At 46.8% G+C, this 21,307-nt stretch overlaps 1 protein-coding gene across 17 annotated transcripts in view; it reads left to right on the top strand.

Moving 5' to 3' along the window:
- Window positions 1-21,307, top strand: part of Apbb2 (amyloid beta precursor protein binding family B member 2) — a 369,114-nt gene that overhangs the window by 321,536 nt on the left and 26,271 nt on the right. The window contains exon 1 of one of the 17 annotated variants that reach the window (XM_021229682.2): window positions 10,663-12,467. The exons of the other annotated variants lie outside the window; for them this stretch is intronic. The gene's annotated coding sequence lies outside the window, so the exon portion shown is untranslated. Of the gene's footprint in view, window positions 1-10,662; window positions 12,468-21,307 lie in introns of those variants that run through there. 17 annotated transcript variants of the gene reach the window in all.

The raw sequence follows: 21,307 nt of genomic DNA, 5'->3' as shown, positions 1-21,307 counted from the left end.
ACGCTGAGACCTATGCAAGCATCCTCAGATGAGGAGTTAGGAGTCCCCGGCCAGAACCGGGCAAAGCTGAGAGGCACCTAGTATATACTCAACATGTGTGTTTCCTGCAGCTGCCTTAGCGAGTTGCCACAGACTCTCAGCTAAAAGCTACAGGAATTCACTCGTCCACAACTGGAGGCCAGAGGACCAGTCAGCCTCACCGAGCCACGCCAAGGGGTGGGCCGAGCTGCACCTGTTCGGAGGAGTTAAGGGAAGAGCCTATCGCTGACCCCCGTCCCTCCCCCCCCCCGATTCTGCCTGCTGTTAGCATTGTTTCACGGGGGTTGTGTCACACCGGCTACAACCTTCACAGCACCTGAGTTTCTCCAGTGTGTCGCCTCCGTGTGCCTCCTCAGTCAGGACTCTTACGATTGGCCTCTGGGCCAGCTTGGCTGATATCCCCCACCCATAAGAAGCCTTAACCTGACCACATCTACAGAACTACTGTTCCTCTCGGGTAACACCTCCCCGCAGGTGCCAGAGGCGGGGAGCTGGTCTCTGGAGTCATCGCTGTGGGTGGGGTCCCTTGTGTTCCCTTTCCCATTCCTTACCTGCTCTTCTCTTCCGCTTTCCACCCCCTCCCTGCGCGAGCTTCCTATCCAGGGAGCACTACCGAGGTAAGCTGGGTCCCAGCAGGTCCCACCGCCAGCCTCCCTGTGCCCGTGTGGCTCTGGACAGCTTACACCTCTGTGCCGCTCCGTAGATGTGGAGGCCTTAGAACTAGCATGCAATGGGGTTGTGCAATAGGTAACATTCCGAACCTCCCACAGCAGTGTCCACCTTCAGTGCTCCACCCATCTGCACCATTAGCAGCCATACCTGAATCTGTGACACTGTGAAACCTGCTAGTTCAGAGAGGCCAAGAAGCAGCCAGCTGACCCTCATTTTCGGCTGAGACCCAGCAAGAGAAGCATATCTCCACTGGCCCCAAAAAGACAGTGAATCTCTTAAGACCCTCCCTACTTCTTCCTGTGTGCCTCTATCTATATTCCTGGGTCCTCCATACTCTCTATGGCTAATTCCTGTTAACTAGTCGCTAGTTCCACCCCCTAATCTAAAATTAATTTCATTAGCAGTCTTAAGTGTGGTCAAATATCCAGCCACACTACAGATGGGATATTGCCCAATAAGGTTCCCACTGTGCATCTGCTTGATTTTTCCCAGGCCAGTTAAAAACATACAGTGTTTATGAACTAACTCATCATTCTTTCCCAGAAGGGTTATTTCATTTCATGGGTGAACAGTTCTTGCTAGAGAGCTGTGTCTTCTTCCAAATGATGTATAACACGACATGGTGTCTTAAGTCTTTAGACACATGGTGTTCTTTCTCCCTGACGTTTAACCTGGAAGCCTGGGCAGGGCAGTGCATGTTTGTAGATGCTCTATCTTAGAGATACGCAGTTACACAGGGTGCAGGGGCTCCCTCCCACTTCATGATTGTCTGTTTCTTTCATTTCATTTTATTGATCTATTTATTTGTTTTGAGACAGGGTTTCTCTATGTAGCCCCGGCTGTCCTGGAACTCACTCTGTAGACCCAGCTAGCCTCAAACTCAGAGATCTGCCTGCCTCTGCCTCCTCCTCCTCTGCTGGGATTAAAAGTGTGCTCCATTATACCCAACTATACTTCCCTATTTCTAAATTAGCATGCAGAGCCTAGTATGTCAGTACTCAAGAATGCCAATAAACTGTAAGTGATAAATTCTATAGATGATATATCTTTACAGGTAAAGGTCCAAGAAGAAGAATAAATGGTTATATAATTGGCAAGAAAATAGCACTTAGAGGGTTAGGGTGATTTCTAGGTCAAGGCCAGCCTGGCTACATAGTGACTTCTATGTTATCTGAGGATACATAGTGAAACCTATCTCAAAATATTGATTAATAATAATAATAGGCAAACTGATATACAGGTACAAACCTCAACACATGGAAGCTATATAAAGGTTAGCTTTACAGTATATTCACTGTCTGGCTTCGGGATCTAAAATTATAGCCTAGTTTGTTTTTAAAAATGGTCTCTTAGGGCATTTCCCTTACTTTTAGGACATTTTTCTCCCAATGCTAGAGCCTTGGTGCAGATGACACTCTATCTCTGATAAGCGGCATTAGTTATGTGAGGCTTTGGAAACTGAAAACAAAACTAGGTTGCTTTGTTGTTAGTCCTGTCTGCTGCGGCTGTAAAAGAGGATGGCACAGATGTGACTGGGTTGTAAAAGGGGATAACACAAATGTGACTGACACAGCGTAACTGTTGAATGTGCACTGTGGCCATGGCCTCCAATTAGGCCCTTATGCTCCCTGTCGACCCAGAATCACTGGATGGCAATGACTTTTACAGAGGGGGAAAAAATGAATTCTTGGATCCTTACTGTGATGGTTAATCTTCACTGTCACCTTGGCTAGATTTAGAATCACCATGGAAACACAGGCGTGTCTGTGAGAGCGTCTCCAGAGAATTTTAACCGAGGAGGGGAAAACCCACCCTGGACGTAAGCAGCGCCATTCTGTGGGCTGGGGGTCCCTGGACTGGGGAAGAAATAGAGGGGTTGGGATGAAAACATGAGTGGTAGTGTTCATCACTGTCAGCCTCCTGGCTGGGGACACAGTGTGACCAGATGCCCTTTGCTGTTATCACTGGCTCTCCCCACCAGAATATAGTGTACGGCCTCAGACTGAACCCCGCCTTCCATAGACGAGCAGCTAATGCACTTAACCATTCCGATCTAGGCTGTAGTCCTTTCTCTATGAACATCTACTCAATGGAGGATACACACAGCCAGGTTTCCCCAGACCCTTGTGGCCACGTTTGCAGAGGGAAGTTGTTCCATTTGGAACTGGGTGTGAACCAGGAGGACCCTGAATTTGTATCTCCCAGGGTGCAAAGCAGTGTGTGGTGTCAGAATGACCAGGAACACCTGTACAGCCTTTGTGCTGAAACAGCCTCATTGCAGTTTTGAGTGCTAAGTCTTTAGAGCACCCATTGTCCAACAGCAGATGTCACCCTGCAACAGTGTGGCCTTTTATTTTATTTGCTGTACTGGTAAACGGCCCGAACTGGATTTTTTAAGGTCTGAATTCCAGTTTGCCATCATCTAACTCACATAAACCACTTCACTCCATTCCTTAGTTCGCTCATCAAGTGATAGTATTGCCATCCACCACAGGATAATGGGTGGCTCCTGTCCAGAGTTGAGGTGACACGGGCGTGTGCATGGGTGCTGTGTCCCATTGGCCTCTTGACTCCTGCACACTGTTTGCAGGTTTGGCCTAGGTTAGGTCAGTAGAAGGCACTTGAGCCTGGAAGGAGATCCAAGCTTCTTGTTCCCTCCGTCTGCCTTGGGTGACCTCACTCACAGCAAGCTGAGTCTTCTCAGGGCACAGGCCACCTCTGCACAGGCTAGCCATGGTGTGGCTACTTGGATTAGTCCTGGACACTCCTTCGACTCTGAATTCCCTTGGCCACTTTTAGCATGGAAGCAGCAATGACTTCCTTCTCTCCTTCCTCCCTCCCCCCCATCTCCTTCCCCTCCTTCTCCTTCCTCCTCCTCTTCCTGCTACTGCTGGTTGGATCCAGAGCAAGTGCTTTACCACTAAGTTCTACAAACTGGATCTTTCCTCTATTTTATTTTGAGACAGTATGTCACCAAATTGCCCAGATTGACCTTAAACTCCCTTCATAGCCCAAGCAAGCTGTGGACTTGCAATCCTCCTGCCTGAGTAGCTGGATTACAGTCCTGCACCACCAGCATGGGCCCCTGCTAGCTTTTTAACTCACCCATGTTGCCAGTTCCAGCAAATCTCCTGTTTCGGATTCTTAGAACAGTTTTTGTTTTCCCAACGGCCAATGGAACTCTTGACTGATAAACACTGTGCAGGCTCATACTGTTGTTGTCATTGTCACAAAGGAAACTGAGGCTCATGGGATGAAGCTAACTAAGCTGGCTCCCACTGTTAGTTTCTCAGCATAAAGCCCTATTCACCAGATCTCTCCTACCAGCCTTTGGATGAATTGGGACCTATGATCCTCATTATTCTAAACTTACAATTAACTGCCCAAACAGCTCCCTCATTTTTTGGGCCCCCACTTATCAGAGGCCCAACTGGATGTGGACTGGGGAGAATATAGCCACTCATTTTGGTGTGTGCTTTTGGAGTCATCTGCTATTCAAATTGAGAGTAAAATCAGACAAGCAGGGGCTTTGCCATCATGTAGATTGAGATGTCAAAGTTGTTGTGGCTGGAATCCTGGATGTGTCTCTTAAAGGTCCATTGGCTAAGGTTTGGTCCTCCTGGTGGCAGTGGCGCCATTGGGAACTTGCGGAGACTTTAAGCAGTAGGACTTAGAGTGGGAGGTAGTTAGGTCATCGGAGGTATCCCCTTGAAATGGACTGATGGACTCCTACTCACTCTTCCCTGTTTGGCTTCCTGGGCATGAGGTAAGCAGTTCTGCTGTGCATGCACTCCCACTACAATGAGCTGTCTCGCCACAGACCCAGTCGATCATGGGCTGGAACCTCCAGAACTATGACTTCGGCAACTCTCATAAAGGAAAACATTTAACTGAGGTGGTACTTACAGTTTCAGATGTTCAGTCCATCATCATCATCATGGTGGTCATGGCAGAATGTAGGCAGACATGGTGCTGGAGAGGTAGCTGAGAGCCCTGCTTCTTGCAGACAACAGGAAGTAGACTGTGTGTGTGTGTGGCTTGAGCATATATATATAAGACTTCAAAGCCCGTCTCCATGGTAACACACTTCCTCCAACAAAGCCACACCTCCCATTAGTGTCACTCCCTTTGGGGGCCATTTTCTTTCAAACCACCACATCAGTTGACTCTCTCTGGTATTTGTTACAGCAACTAAAGCTAAATAACACAAAGACCATTGATTATAAGCAGCGGGAAATAATTTGAACAATCCTAGGACACTTGAATTGCCTTCTGGGACTCCAAAGCACAGACACAGTCAAACCAGGGACTGAGTTAGTGTTGACACACACACCTGCTTTTTACTTGTCTTCATCTGGCTTGCTCTTAGTTTCTGAGAAGAGATTGGAGCCCAACACAGGCTAGCTGTCCTCTCTGATCTCATTACCTGTACAAAGTTCACCTGTACTTGTTGAGAAGCCCATTTCAAGATTTCAGCCAGCCCAGCTGGAGACTTGGTTTGGGCTGCCAGATGGACATCTGTCTATCACCTGCCAAGTGCCGTGTTAGTTGAGAGATGTTTCCTGTTTGTTTATTGGTTCTCTCTCTCTCTCTCTCTCTCTCTCTCTCTCTCTCTCTCTCTCTCTCTCTCTCTCTCTCTCTCTCTCTCTCTCTGTCTCAGTCTTCACCTCAACATTTGGGAGCAGGTTTTGTTATTTACCTTTTGAAAATGCAACAAGGCCAAAAGAGGGGGAAAATCACACATTTGTGCAACATAAGCCTGCAAAATCCACCAACACGTTAAGAATCTTTGCTTCTGATAAAAATACAGTCACCTCCTAGAGGATAATTAGTGTACAAACATCCTTCTGACTAATATAAAAGTGGGGGTGGGTGCAGTTAGAGGTAACAAATATGAAAAGTAGATATGAACATTAACAGTGTGGCTGACCAAAAGAGTAAAATTGTTCTTTGGTGGTTAAAAGACCCATTCAGTCTAGCCAGTACTCTGTAAATGTACAGAATTTTGCTTGGGGTAAGTAATTTAGCTCTCTTGTATGACATTCCTTCAACTCCAAAGATGATTGAAGAGTTTAGGATTACTGATTTAGTCTTCCAAATGTATCAGGAGTGTTTAAATATACATTTTCCCATCCAGTTAATAAGTCATGAGCCCGTTTAATTTATCATCAGTGCAGTCAGAAGTCATCAAAGGAGACGGGGAGCTGCGAACAGTCACGTTCCTCCTTTGGGTTCATCTTGACTCATTGCACATGTCATGTTTTTCTAAAATCCTGAAAGTGAAATTGTTACTGTGTTCCTAAAAGGAAACGCTAAGGTCTGCTTTAGTGGTATAGTTTCCCCTCCTTTTTTCCAAAAAACAAACATCCAGCAAAAGTGAAGAAGGATGGGCGGGGCTTAGAGAGATGGCTCCATTGTTAAGCACATCAGTTACTCTTTCAGATGACCCAGGTTTGCCACCTAGCACCCACAGTTCCCTGGAGTCAGAATCCTGGAGGATGGTGCTCAACCAGCTGTGTTTCATCATGACTCCAGATAAGCATGATGTGTACTGCATGCTCTCCAGACCAAAGAGGCTTCCTTCTCCACTCTTCCTTATTGCCTGCCCATTTTTTAAGAAGGTCTTGTTATGTAGCTTGGGCTGGCCTTGAACCTTTGGCTTTTCCTGTCTCAACCTCCCCAGAGCTTAGCTTGCAGGCATGTGCCACCATACACACTTGTTTGTTTTATTACTATTAGCTTTAGTTAAACTTTCCCCAAACTGGAGGAGATAGAGATAGCCACTCACTGATAGATGGGTAAGCTATGGTACAGCCAACCAATAGAAAATGGAATGGAATTTTTTACAAACAGAATTCTTAGTAGTTAAAAAGAAATGAACTCCTAACAGACTTAACAGTTAACTAGGTGACAGGAATGAGACTTTAAAACCACGTACTATATAATTCCATTTATATGACATCCTGGGTGAAGTAAAATTATTGAGACAGAAGCCAGGTCATGGTAAGTAAGGTGTGGGGAAAATACAGCTCTCTCCCACATAAGCTTTCATCTTGGGGCTGGAGAGATGACTCAGCTGTTAAGAGTACTGACTGCTCTTTTGGAGGCCTGGGCTCAATTCCCAGCACCCACTCTGACTCACAACATCTATAACTCCCGTCTGAGGGGACCTGATGCCCTCTTCTGACCCCCTGGGGCACTAGGCATGCACGTGATACATGCAGTGAAAACACTTGCGTCCACAAAAAATTAATACTAATAAAATATGTTTTTAATTCGTCTTGGGTTCACTCCAGTGCTCTATCCTTGCTCCCTGCCCCACATCCTCCCTGTCATGTACTCCACATCAAGTGAGGCTTTAACTTCTGGTGTAGAGAGACACATGACTTCTCTGTAGTCTTGCAACCGTGGATGTTGTCAGACAGCTGCTTCCTCTTCCCCTCTCTGTTCACTGTGAGTAAGCATGGAGTGTGAGTGAGCATGGATGGAGGCAGCTGGCTTTGTCTCCTGCATTTTCTGCTGCCTCGGGGGAGAGAAGCCAGGGCTGAGCAGGCAGGGGAGGGCCTGAGCAGCTTGGGAACTGAGTGCCTGTGATTGTTAGGATTCTGAACCATAGAGGATGATGATTTTTATTCCCCCCCTACACACACACACACACACACACACACACACACACACACACACACACACACTCTACTCCCCCGGCTGTTGGGAACATGAGAACTGTTAGGTGGAGGGGCTAGTCAAACCTCTTTATAGTCTAGTGAATGCCAGGGAATTGCCCAGGGTCTTTGGTCGAGTAGGAGGTTTTGTGTGCTGAATATTGCATAAAGAAAATGAGCTGTTCTGCCTGCCGAGGGCTTGGAACTCTTCCACATACAAGGATTTCTGTTGTAAACATACATTTCTTATAACGAGTTTCTGCATTTCATAGGTCAGGACAGGCAAACCCTAAATCCCTGGGCAGGAGAATATGATGGGGAGATCTGAGTTGAAGATGATGTGCTAAAACCTGGAGGTCTTCTTGATAAAGGTCACGCCCTAATCCGAATGCAAGCCACGTTCCTGTCTCACGGATTGGTGTGGCAGAGTGGGTTTTCTTCTGCAAATACACACCATAATCTCCTCCAAGGATGAATGTCTCGGGGACGGGGGGGGGGGGGGGTCCTGGAAATTGGGAATGTTCCTGGTCCTGAGCCCTTGGCATTCTTTGCAGATCCGACCTGAATTCTTTTCTGCCCTTTGCCTCAATTGTGATCACTGTGTGCATAGTTTGGACAAGGAGTCTTGCTATTCAAAGTAGTGTAGTCAGCTAAACAAGGACGTGGCATCACCAGAGGTCTTTGTACCAGGCCCAAGACCTCTGCGTTTTAGCCAGTCCTCAGGTGATGGGTGCCTTCACGCAAGGAAGATTAAAAGTGTTGATCCCTATAGAGCCCTGCCCAGTCATCAGAGGTCCATAACCGAGAGAAACCCGGAGAGGTCCTGGAAGTACTGTCATTTGACTCCAGTCTGCCATACTAGGCACTTCTCTAGGAATGCCTTCTCCAGGCACAGTGCACAAGACACCTGCCTCCCTAGCTTCTGTGGGGCCCACAAAGCGGGGGTGAGGGGTGGGGGGTGGGAAGGGAGCTGCTTGTGTGATACAGCAGGAACTCTGCCCCAGTCCTGCTCACTCCACCCCGCACCCTGCATCTTCATCGTAACCGTCCTTGTGCACGTTATAATGTGAGAGCCACTGGCCTGGGTGGGGCTTTGACTTTGCTGTGTGATACTTAAATACAGTCTTGAGTGTTGTGAGGGAACGTTCAGGGCTTTCCTCCTTGGAAAGAAGTTGGAGTGGCTGATGGTTCAAAGCCGCTTTGATCTCTGGCCGAGGCAAAATAAACATCTTTGTGGATGGTGCTTAAGGGTAGTTCAAATTCATATTACATATTTCCTAGTAGCCTGCTTTCCAGGAGCAAATGAGAACACTTTGTTCTATAATGAGCTAAGAGTGTAAACGTTGTTATGACAATCCCCTGGCTTTCTTGTTTAATGTTTATACTCATCTAATCAAACAAATTGAAATTGGATTATGTCTGTTGCACATTATAGCAGTTATTATCCAGTTTAAATGCAGGTCTGAAAGAAATAAAATTGATTTTTTCCCCAGCTATACTTCTTGGGGATATATCCTGGGTTATTGGTATGCTGGCTGTATTTTCAGTCAACTTTGTATGGGGGAGGGAAAGATAAGTAGCTGCAGGTTTTCTCCCCTTAATATATTATGCAAATAAACTGCAATATTTCATTCTAATTAGGAAGTACGATGACTTGAGAGTTTAGTGATCTGCTTCCCTGTTTTTATAAATCATGTCAGGTTTCTTTTCGTGTCAGGTTTTTAAAGAGGATAATAATTTTGAGCAATGTTTTTATTTTTAGAAAGAAAAAAAAACCACAAAATAATAGAATAGGCCCTTATAATGCTTGGTTACTACAGTAACGGCTTCCTTATTTATCAGGGAACATGTGGGGCTAAGTACCAAAATTTTACATATGACTGAACCAATGTTTCTGTGAACTTGGATTATGTCTGTTGCACATTATAACAGTTATTATCCAGTTTAAATGCAGGTCTAGAAGAAATAAAATTGATTTTTTTTTTTGCTATGGTACTTGGAGAAAAAAAATGCCTTCACTCTGGAAGCATCTTTTGTAGGACTGTATGGGGTAGGTACTGTGTGTGACTAATGCTAGGGACTTGGAGTTGATCTAACACATCACACACAAAGGCTAATGACCACTGACAAAAGCAGGGCCATGGGCCAGAGAGCACAAAGGCAAGGATGTCAATCAAGCTTTAGGGAAAGAGGTGGGCCCTCCTAAGAGGCTCCTAACTCATAGCAGGTGTTTGGTAATGGGTGTTTGTCCTTTAACTTGTTGAAGTATCATGTGCTGATAACATGGCCATTGAAAACCTGGAAAAGGACTAAAGTCACCAAACGTAACCATTAGTGTAGATGCATCACCCTGTGTCAGGAAATGTGCTCGCAGTGTAAACAGTCCCCAAGACCCTGGTTCCACCTACTTCATCCTTTGGATGCCAGAAGGACTCTCAGCACCCACTGAACGCTGGTTTATTATAAAGGAGGTCAATTAGAGTCATCGTGGGAAAAAGCACGTGTCAGGTCTCAGTGTGAACCGTCCGCTTGCTCAGTCTCTGGCAGGTTGGAGAGAGCATGATTTACGTGATTTTTCTGTGTGGCAATAGCACATGAGAGCTCTATTCCAGCCTTGGTGGTCAGAATCTCGATGCAGGCTCCATTGTGTGGCTTGACTGGTTCAGGGGTTGAGCTCAGCTCTGGTACCTGCAGAGGTGGAACCACAGCATCCAAAGCCTTCAGCAGACACCACCCCGGTGAGCCACGGCATCCCAACGTCTTGGAGAACAAAGATGCCAAGCCTCTCTGTGGCCAGGCTTACATTCTTCACCACCCAAGAACAACAGACTGCTGTTTGCATGCAAAGTGAGGTGAGTGAGTAATATAAGTGGGTGATAATCCAAATGCGTAGTGCCAAACCACAGCAAGGGCTGTTGGGAAAAGCCCGTGGTAAGCAACGAAGGTGCTGCCAGTTAGGAACATTTCTGAAGCAATCAGTGTGTGGGCTGAGATCTGAAGAATGGAGGGAAGACTGGCCAAGTCAGTGATGTGGGGAAGGGCATTTCAGGGGGAATAGTCGCTGCAAAGGCCCTGGGGTGGGAACAGCTTGACATATTCCAGGACCTGGAAGAAACTGGGAGGCAGATGAGCAAGAGCTGGGAAAAAGAGCTGGGATCTGATCTCACGTGACCTGTGAGGCCCCAGAGTGTTTGTGGACTTCATTGCCATCGCAGGGGAAGACAACGAGAGGGTTAAGCAAGGGGCATGGATACTTGTAATTATTATATATATTTAAGATAGGGCCTCATGTGGCTCAGGCTGCCCTTAAACTCACTGTGTAGCTAGCTGAGCCTGAACTTGCCTCCATCTCCCTAGTACAGTGGTGACAGCAAGCATGTGCCTCCACAAGGAGCTCTGAGACAGTTGCTAAGGGACCTGTCTATGACTGTATGAAAAAAAAAAGTCTGTTATGGACAAGAAAGGAGCCAGGGAGACCTGAAACACTCCCACAACCATCTTAGTGAGAGACCAGGGTGACAGCACGGAGTTAGAGAGGGGAGGGGCACATTTGGGAGAGTAGTAAGATTGCATTGGCAGCTGTCAGTGATGACTTCCTTACCAGGAGACCTCTGGATGTCTCGTGGGACTGGTTTGTGCCTCAGTCCTGCTCCAGGCAGAGAGGCAGACAGCCACTCCAGAGTAAGGGAAGAAAGCCACCTCAGAAGTGGTGACAGGTGCAGCCCTGTGAATTCGGTTCCCCTCCAGCCTTCATGCCCTCAGTCCTGGCTGCTGAACCCCAACCTTGAAATCCACCCGCAGCCCCACTTTCAGGCAGGGCTTCACACAAACCCTGTAGTTGCTGGAAGTAGCTGAATCTAAGTTAAGTCTTTTAAGTAGCAGAGGTAACACCGGTCAGAGACTCAGATCGCTGTGAAGTAAATACCGCTCTCCCTGCGGAGGCACCTGCTAAGCAGAAAGGGGAATTGTGAGCGCCAAGTGTGGTTCTTAGCGGATGCCCATCATGAACATTGAAGCAACAAGTGAATGTCTGGCCCTGTTTTCAAACATGAGCGTGAAGAAGAGACTCCTGTACACATGTTGCGCATCATGAGATCACACAGACTCCCTGTTTAACACTCTCTGTGCCTCTCTCCTGCCTCTGTTCTTTTCTCTGCACAAGGAGTGTGTGGGAGGGAGTTTGAACAAAGCACAGCCAATGTCATCTTCTACTTCATTTTGTTAACTAATCAGTCAAATAACTCCTTGCCCAGAAACTATTAGACAAAGGGAGTATTCCGTACACGCGATATAATCAGCAAATGATCTTGCCTTCTCCTTTCAGACTTATCTTTTGACCGCTGGTCCTATTTAAAATGCTGTCACTTAGCCAACTGGACACTTTTCTGCCTCCATATAAATGGGGGGGGGCTGTCAGCTAGAAATGACAATGTTAAGAGTGCCAGTGTGAGCTTGGCTTCAAGTCAGCGGTTCATAAGAGGCGTTGTGATCAAGTACTGGAGAGGTGGGTTGCTTTAAGAGCTCTGTGCAAATTAGCAGGTCGTCTGTAGCGTTGGGTCCAGCTCGGTTCGCCTTGGTCTCCCTTTTGAAATCTAGTAATTTCATCCACTTTCTGCTTTGTAGTTGAGTCTGTTGTGAAGGCAGACTCTCTGCTGCATACGACACACACACACACACAATGCAGTCAGAACTTTCTTTACAAGTCTTGAGAATTGAGAGTACACAAAGGGGAAACGTTGGTTACAGAAAGGGGGCATACATGTAGTCTGGGGTAGCACGTTTGCACTCCTCTTTGCCAGAAGGCCCCTTGCAGCTGGAGTACCTGCTTAAGCATCTGGTCTGAGAACCTGGCTGGGCGCTGCGGGAGGCCCGGGCTCAGCAGCCAATGGGTGGCAGCGGTGGCCTCGCGGGCGGGGCGGGGCAGCTCGGAAGCAGCTAGCTTGAACTTGAGATGCAAAGACCGCGCGCGCCTCTGCTGCTGCTTTGCTGCTGCCGCTGCCTTAAGCAAGTGCAGCTAGCTGGCTAGGACACTGGACCTAGAGCCTCGGACAGCGTTCCCGCCCTGCCCCATCACTGATAGACTGAGAGCCCAAGGTGAGGAAGTTGGGGAGGGGTGGTGCGCCTTTGTCTGCAGGTGCATGGGGTACCACCGGGCTTGGAGGCAGCGTGATGGGTCCAGGAGACTTGCGGGACAAAGGCCGCAGCCTCCCTGCCCACCGCGATTAGCGATTAGCATGATGCCTGAAGGAGGGAGGCCAGTTGAGCTGAAGGGGGGTCTCCTACCACTCTGGAGGGACGACTGTGTGAGTGAGTGGGGGATATTTGCTCTTAGTTTACATCAGAGCAGGAAGTGATAGACTATAGGTGGTCTGCACCGGACATCTCTGTGGTTAAGTGTATTCATCTCACATGTGCCCTGGGAAATGCTCAGGTACATCTTTTCTAAATTAGGAGTGAGAAATACTACAGGCTTTTTTTTAATGCAGCATTTGAATTAAAGGCAATATCCTTTGTGTAGAAAGACCTCATTTCCAAGTAATTTTATTTGTATGACAGAATATTGGTATGATTTCCATGGGTAGAAAATGCCTCAAATTCCCCAAATGTAGAAACACAGCCAACTTATCGAATGCATGTTCTTGGCACTGAAAAAGTGGTGTTTTTGAAAAAGAAAGCCACAACGGTTTAAATATTGCTTACAACAGTTGATGAAATTCTTGAGGAATCTGTGCCTTTTCTAGCAATTATCCACTTCCCTGTCCCAATATTGTAAGCAGGCACATCCATCGATCTTCTAATGAATGTGTAGCTGTGAATCTTCATTACTGCCTTGGGTGAAGGGAGGCAGGAGGAGGCGGGAGGAGACAGTCCCATTAGTCTTTCCCCTTCTTTTGATAACTCCGCAGCTGCAACCTACCTTCCACTAGCGCCTGGGGGAAGGGGGAGGGGAGGGGGGATTCTGCCTGTTTTCTTCTAGTTTTCTCAGACCACTGAGCACGCTCCCCCTCCTCTTGCCTTGTTCTGACACAAAGGCGTTCTGTAAGTTTTCTACCGAGCACACAGGTCTCGGCTGCTTCTGTTCTAGTTGTTCTCTTTCGGGCAGGTGTCTAGAGATCTTTCCCCAGAAGTTAGAAGCAGAAAATAGTGTCAGGACCACCAGTCCTGAATTTGTGTTTATGCATTTGTGCCTGTCATTCTGTAGAATTGCCCATGACAGTGTCCTCCGAAAGGAGACGGGAATTAAACTGACAGGGAAAAGACTCTCCGTCAAACAGCAGCTACTCTAGAAGGAAAGTGCCGTGGTCCTTGGCTCAGCAATGGGAGTCCCACTTTTTAAAACAATGAGCACAGTTTTTCTTCTCATAGCTTTTAAACAGTGGGGTGTCGTTTATTTATTTGACAAGTATTTATTGAACTTGAGCATGTTAAGTCTCAGGGAAGTGGGAAGCGTGCATTCCAGGAGCTCCCACCGTGCTGCCATGGAGCCTGTGTTAGGTCTTCTGAGCTGGAGCACACCTACCGGGCGGGGTGGATAACCCTGAGCTGCTGTACCGTGAGGTGAGCCGAGCCCAGGGTGAGCCCAGGGCTGTGGGTGAAGCCCAAGCCATCGTCACTGGTGGAAGGGATGAAGAAATATCAGGCAAGCCAGTGGGTGTCTCGGTCTTGAACGTCTGTATCTCTCATAGGTGCGTCTCAGAGAAGGGTGGGCTGTAGCAGAACTAGAGCTGAGTTCTAAGGGCTCGGGCAGTGGCATTGTTCCTTCAGCTGTGGCAATTCTAGTCGGTTACAAAAACTATCAGTCACGCAGTCTCCCATTGTTACCCGAGCAGCTTTTGTCTCGAACAAACCCTCAGAAAAATGAATTTCATCCTGTACTACTGACTAAGCAAACCTTACACCTCCCATAGTCCCCGGCATGTTGAGATGGGTTCCAGGGTAAGGGACCTCAAATGCATTTGGGAAGCCTCTAGATATTCTTGATGTGCAGAGAACATTAATGCCAAATAACTTCAGGTTCATCTGGATGTTCAGCCTCAGCTATTATATACTAAATAGGAACAGATTTTCTTCTTTGTTAAGCACCTATGTTAAGCACAACCTATGACTTTGTATTGTGTGTTTTGAGTTCTTTTTTTGTTTTGTTTTTGTTTTTGGAGACAGGCTTCTTCTGTAACAGCTCTGGCTGTTCTGGAAGTCACCCTGTAGACCAGGCTGGCCTTGAACTCACAGAGATCTGCCTGCTTCTGCCTCCTGAGTACTGGGATCAAAGATATACACCACCACCGCCCAGCATGTTTTGAGTTCTTAAGCCATAGGATCTTAGGTCTGATCATGTTACTTGTGTCTCATAAAATATTGAACTGTTAGGCATAGCAATGAACAATTGTAGATAATTCTTCTGTGTCTGTTTTAGAGTTTAATTGTAGTCATCTTGATCGTTCTATCTGTAGGTTGATCTGTTTGGCAGCTACAGAGTCTGTGAGTCAGACACTTTAGGAAGTACACAGAGAATGAGATAGTTTATGCTCAAAGAGGCAGGATCATATGGACATTGGCTTCCTTGAAGACAGGCAATAGCACGACGTAACAGGCTGGAAGTAGTTCAGTGGGAGGGCCACCGGGAGGCAGCCCTTCCTAGGAGGAGAAGCTCTCATTGGCCCTAAGGTCTGATGTGGTCAGAAGGAGGGGTAGGAACAGTGGTCCACGTGCAGACAGGAGAGGTGGAGATAAGATCATGACGGTGGGGGGGGGAAGGGGGGCTTGAACTGTGGTTGCAGATCTGACTTCTGTTTCAATGGTCACGAAACCTCTTAAAGAGTAGTAACCAGGGAATGTCCATATCTAATCCACTTCACACAAGAAGATCCTGGAGAGGGCTGTCAAGAATGGATACCGGAAGCCAAGGGACCGGAAGCCAGCCCTGGTCTACAGAGTGAGATCAACTCCAGGACCAGAAACAAGCAGGGGAAGGAGATGCTGTGGAGACTGTTGGCGGGTTGAATGTGGACGATGCAGGAAGGCGGTGATCTGGATTCATGGTTATTTCTGTTGGGAATACATGTTAATGGAAGTAATGGTTGTTCAAGGACAGAGTTATTAAGTAGTGGAGTGACTCACTTTAAGTTTATGTTGTGTCAAGACCTTGACTTCATTTTGCTGTCTCCTGCAGTGTGGATGAGCACACTCACCCAGTAGACACAATGCGTCTGACCATTTTTCTAAGACACTTTTACCCTTCGGTGCTCTTGACTGTCATTTTCTACTTGTTATCAGACCTCAAGCATTTTTTTCTTTGCTCTGGATTAAAAATAAGGAGGAAAGAGATATATGAAATTATTCACCTCTGCTTCCAACCCATTGATGATTTCCCATTTTCTATATTTCTATATTTTTATAATTTTACTTCATTTTATGTACATTGGTGTGAAGGTGTCAGACCCCCAGGAACTGGAGTTACAGACGGTTGTGAGCTGCCATGTGAGTACTGGGAATTGAGCTGGTGTCTTCTAGAAGAGCATCCAGTGCTCTTAACTGCTGAGCCATCTCTCCAGCCCCCTAGTTCCTATATTTCTAACCACTGATGATTAAACTTTTCTGTAGATATATCAAAAGAAAAGGCAGGACTCCCATAGCAACTTTGCAGAAAATTCACTAGCATTTGGGGGACTAGAAGGATCATTTCTTTGTATGCAAAAAATAAGGAAACAATACACAGATGCTCTTCAGCTTAAATTGGGGTTGGATTCCTATAAAATGGTCAACTGAAAATATTGTAAACAGAAAACGCCTAAAAGTCCCTTCCTAGCATTTTGTTACCTAGCAAGCCAACACACTGTACAGGTGCGCGCGCGCGTGTGTGTGTGTGTGTGTGTGTGTGTGTGTGTGTGTGTGTGTGCGCGTGCGCGCGCATGTGTGTCTTTTTCTCTTGACCACATGGCTGACGGTGAGCCACAGCTCACTGCTCAGCATCACAAGAAAGCGTTGTACCAAATATTACTAGCCCGAGAAAAGATCAAAATCCAAAGTCCAGTTTCGACTGAATGCGTATCACTTTCCCACCATCAGAGAGCTGTGAAAATGGTCGTGTTGAGTCATTTTAAATGAGGACAGTTTGTACTTAAGTTTCTGAAGGGATTCTTTCAGTCACCTCCCTCTCACCCAGTATTATGATCCCAAAACTTAAGGGCAACTGTGACAGCAAACGTGGGTTTTGAAAATAATTTTAGCTCTGCAAAACTAGATTGTGTCTGCAGTCAGTCTTTAGCAGCTGAAAAGGAGCAGAATACAGCCTTTCTGATCTGGGAGCCTGGACCGGCTACCCTACCACTTGTAAGCTTGTCGGCGGGGATGAATAAATTATGACGGTTGAAATAATTATGATAGAACGAAAGCAGCTGCCAAGAGCACGGCTGTCAGTTGGAGCTGGGTTGGCCTGATTCTGTCATGTCGGAACACGCGTCTATTTGCCAAGCTACCTGCACATGTTGTTTTCCAGGGTCTGGTGTGTTCCCGTCATCAGCCCTTCCCCTTTGAAAGACTCCGGTGTCACAACCTACTGGTGACCTTTATTTAAAATAAATAAATAAAATGGCTGAATCAAAGATCTGCGTGGATGGTGTCTTTCTGGGTAGGCATGTAGGATTTCCATAAATGTGTTTTTCTTGGTGTGTGTGCGTGAGGAGGGAAGGGGCAAGCAGGCACGTAGGGGGCAGCAAGGTTGAACCCAGCCTTTGTGTCTATCACTGAGCTGGATTTTTTGGAGTCTGGAGGATTCACAAATTGGAGAATTGTCTGTTCACTCATCTTGGTTGCTAATGGTAGTTACACCTTGAGGTTACTCCCAAGGTTCATGTTCTGGAAGGTTGGTCCTTGCTTGGCTGATGTTAAGGTGACAGGCCTTTAAGACATATGTCTTCATGCCAAGAAATTAGGTCACAGGAGAGCATCCCATAAGTTATTAATGCAGGAAAGCCCCAGAAGAGCGGAATTTCCGAAGGGAGCCTAGCACCTCTCCCAGATCTCTCTAGCTTCCTGCTTTCCCAAGTGACTCCATGCTCACACTGCCATTATCATGACAGCCAGAGTCTGTCACCAGAGCTGATGGTACGCTCCAATAAGTCAAATAAACTTCTCTTCTGTGAAAGTACCCATCTCTGGTATTTTTAATATAGCAACACAAAGTGGACTAATGCATTAATGGAATAGATTCCATACACAATAAAATTATTCTGCTGCCTCACCATGCCGCAGAGCCCCACACTTGGTCTAGTGGGATAGTCCTGATTTTTCTCTTCCCTTTGGTGATGCTAGGGATCAGATAGTATCTTGAAACTTTGAATCATTTTTTTTTTTGGCAGACAGCTGTGTGTTTCTCTTTTGCACTGGGTACTGCAGGCTGTTCAGCCCATGCTTGCCTTCCGTATTCACTGGAGTGCTGAATAAGGCTATCTAGAACAGGGCTCACAGGTTTTCCCTGCAAGAATCCAGGCTTTGCTGGCATTGTGGCTTCTGTTTCAACCACTTTGTCTACAGCACAAACAACCTTCGCCTACATCTAAGCCAGTTGGTGTCCCGTGTTCCATAGATACTTTGGTTGTGAAATGCATTTGTAGCATGTCATGCTTTGCTAAGTCCTGATCTGAGACCACAGGAATAAAACCCACAATGATACCTGAGATGAACTTTTTTTCCCTTTTTTTTTTTTTCTCCCAGCTTTGGAAATCAGAAGGCACAGTCACCTTTATCCAGCTCTGTGGCATGCTGAAAAGCAGCCCCCAGAGAGACTTGTTTGCAGGTCAGGCTGTTTAATCTCACACTCTGACCTAACGTGGTATATCTGCTTGAATTACCAAAAGTCAACATATACAGACAATAACAGAAAGACGGACTCAAACAGTAAAACTGGAGTGATGCATTGATAGCATTGCAGTTTTTATTTTCCTAGGATATATTGGTTGATTGATTGATTGATTGATTGATTGATTTTTTTACATCAGATCTGGTGATACAGGCCTGTAATCCCAGCTATTTGGGAGGCTGAGAAAGGAGGATCCAAAGTTCAAGGCTAGCTTGAGCAATTTAGCAAGCACCTGATTCAAATAAATGCAGGACTAGAGAGGTAACTTTAGAGAGATGCCCTTTTCTCGAATGCATGAGACTCTAAGCCAAACCTCAAATACAGACACCAAAAAAAAGAAGATGAAGAATGTATTTGTGTGCTCGCTCAGGTGTGTGCATACACATAGCATAAACAGTGAAGTGCATGCACACATACACACACACACACACACACACACACACACAGCTTAAAAATAATAAGTAAACTCCCTATATAGGAAGAACATAAACATGTGACACGGTCAGAGGTGACTCTGGCCAGCACACTGTGCCTTTCTAGGGACAATGCTCTCAGAATCTCCTGCAGTTTCTACCCACCCTCTTCTTCTACATGTATGTTCTCTTGTGTCTTTTCCTGGAGTAACAAGCTAAAGTTTATTTCTCAGAGTACAAACATAAAGACAATTATCTGAGGAGCCTAACTCTGGTTAGGGACCCTAGAAGCATCCTTGTCACTGCTGCTGGAGCTAATCAGAGCACAGATGTGCTTTGCTCTCAGATCGTCACAGAGATTAATGAACGTCTAAGAACTCTTCCTCCTGCCCATTGCAGTGAAGCAAATGTCTTATTAACGTGGCTTCTTTGGCTGACATGAAAACGCAATAGGAACCGAAGTCATTTTGAAAGGACTTCCTGTAATGAATAACAATAAGAGAACAAGAAACGCAGCCCCTGGGTAGGCAAAGTCCCCGTGAGTTCTCAGCAGCATGCTCAGGGCTGAGAGGGAAACCCCCTCTGTTCAAGCTCTTCACTCATTCCAAAGGGTTTGTCAATTGCTGACTCTATGCCAACCAATGGCGAGCGATTGAGGTTGCCGCCCAACCCTGCGCGCTCGCGCACACTCTCTCACGCTCACTCTCTCACGCTCATGGAACTTACTTTTGGTCCTGAGGAGAGAGGGGCTGTCCGTATGCCTCGAGTCAGCTGCGACTGGGAACAGGGCACCAGTTGGAGGCAATGCAAGAGGAACTTGCACAGAACTTGGAGTGGGGATGGGCAGCAGACAAAAGTTCCAAAGCAGGAAGAGACTGGTGTGTTTGGGAGCCAGGGTTGCAGGGTCGGGAAGGCAGGGATTTGAGGGTGATTGTTGGCTGGGGGGTAATGGGAGAAGAAGGAAGGAAGTTTAAGCCAGACACAGCAGGTAGTTACTGCTGTTGGCACCAACAGTGAAGAGCCACAGTCTGGTTGGGACAGAGACACAAAGACACTAGAGAAGGGGGCGCGGGAGAAGGAATGGAAGAAGTAAGGCCACAGATAAGAGGAGATCCTAGGCAAAGCAAACTAATCAGAGCCCTGCTGGGAGACCTCGGAGGCCAGGTTCCCACAGGACACACAGAAGAGGGAAGAGTTCAGACAAGTACAGCCCAGAGTCCGCTCCGTCAGAGATGGACGCTGCTAGCTGTGGGCTTAGCTAAGTTCCCTGGGCATTGGATTCTCTTTTATAAAATGTGCCCCAGGGGTTTCTGACTTCTCTTTCTAGTGTTGTCTATATTTCTTTAGACACTATTGAATTTAAAGATTATCAGGAATACTTTTGTCGACGTGGGAGTTGACAAAACCCATTTGTTGTGTTATTTACCCTATCCACCCAAAGAAGTGGGGTCAGGCTAGATAGTGATTGCCCCAAGATACCTCAAAAATGCAAAAAGTGATTGAAAGCATGGTTCACCCCAAAGAAACCCTCAAGATAGCCAGGTGTGCCGTCGAAGGGAATTCACCCACGGGCACAGCGTGGCTTTGCCATACGGTTTTTGAGCTTGTTTTCCATTTAAGCGTAGTACCACTGAGCCGCATTCCCAGCCCATCACTTCTTTTCTTTTACTGGGAATCTTTCGTGTCCTCACGCACTCCAGGTACTTCTTGCACAGTTTGGAGAGTGGCCATCTTCCGTGGCCTGTGTCAGTCTTCAGCATCCAGGCGTTCCTCGGCCCCGTCAGACAGGAGCCTTCTGGGTGGCACCAGCTGTTTCTGAAAGAAAGTCATGCCTTCACCATTCGTGTATGATTTACATAATTGTATTCTTTAATTAGCTCAAACTTTTCCCTTGAAGCTGTGGCATGGTGTGAGTTACCGCACTTTTGAAAACTAGACGTTAAATTTCCTCTCCGTCAGAGAGGCGGGGCTTTCATCTGTAACACAGCACAAAGGGAAGCTGTAAGTCATCAATTCTTCTCTATGAGATAGACTTTGGAGGGGGGAGAAAAAACCAACACCCGTTTTTTTGGTTGCTTTTAAATATACCCCCACCATCGGTGAGCTGCCAGTTAACTCTGGTGTTGTCTCTTCAGTGTCTTGAGAAACTCTTTGTTTAAAAGAATGTGCCTTGAATTTCATTATCCCTGCCCCATTGTAAATCCTCAGTCACACTGGCTCTCTCTCCCACCCCAGTTAAAGACTGCCTTGGGGCCTGGTGCTGGTAGCAGGGACAGGTAGGAAGGAGCCTGCTGTGCAAAGGACAGTGTCCCTGGTTCAAGGCAGGTGTTTCTGTCATCCTCGGCTGGAAGAAAGAAAGCCCATCCTTGAGCTGAGCATGTGAATCTCGCCAGAAACCAGATGGGAAATTTGCATAAACTTGTTATTCATTTCGGTTCTGAGGGCTTTTACCAGTGAGGTGGAGATTCCACAGGGGTCTGCTAGGCCTTTCCAGCTCCGTCCCCTCCAGAATCAAACAAAGTTGTGAGTGCTTGCCCTCCTGTGGACCATTGCTCCTTGTCACAAAGGAGGTTACCACTCAAAACAAGTCAGTCCTCTCACAGACCTGCCTTTCTTGTTCCCACCTCCGCCCACCACAGCTCAGGAGCACTCTGTGGATGGAC

Source organism: Mesocricetus auratus, unplaced genomic scaffold, assembly GCF_017639785.1.
Source record: "Mesocricetus auratus isolate SY011 unplaced genomic scaffold, BCM_Maur_2.0 Super-Scaffold_100006, whole genome shotgun sequence".
In the NCBI taxonomy this organism is placed as follows: Eukaryota; Metazoa; Chordata; class Mammalia; order Rodentia; family Cricetidae; genus Mesocricetus; species Mesocricetus auratus.
The sequence above is the reverse complement of the archived record's forward strand: the minus strand, read 5'-3'. Positions and strand labels throughout refer to the sequence as shown.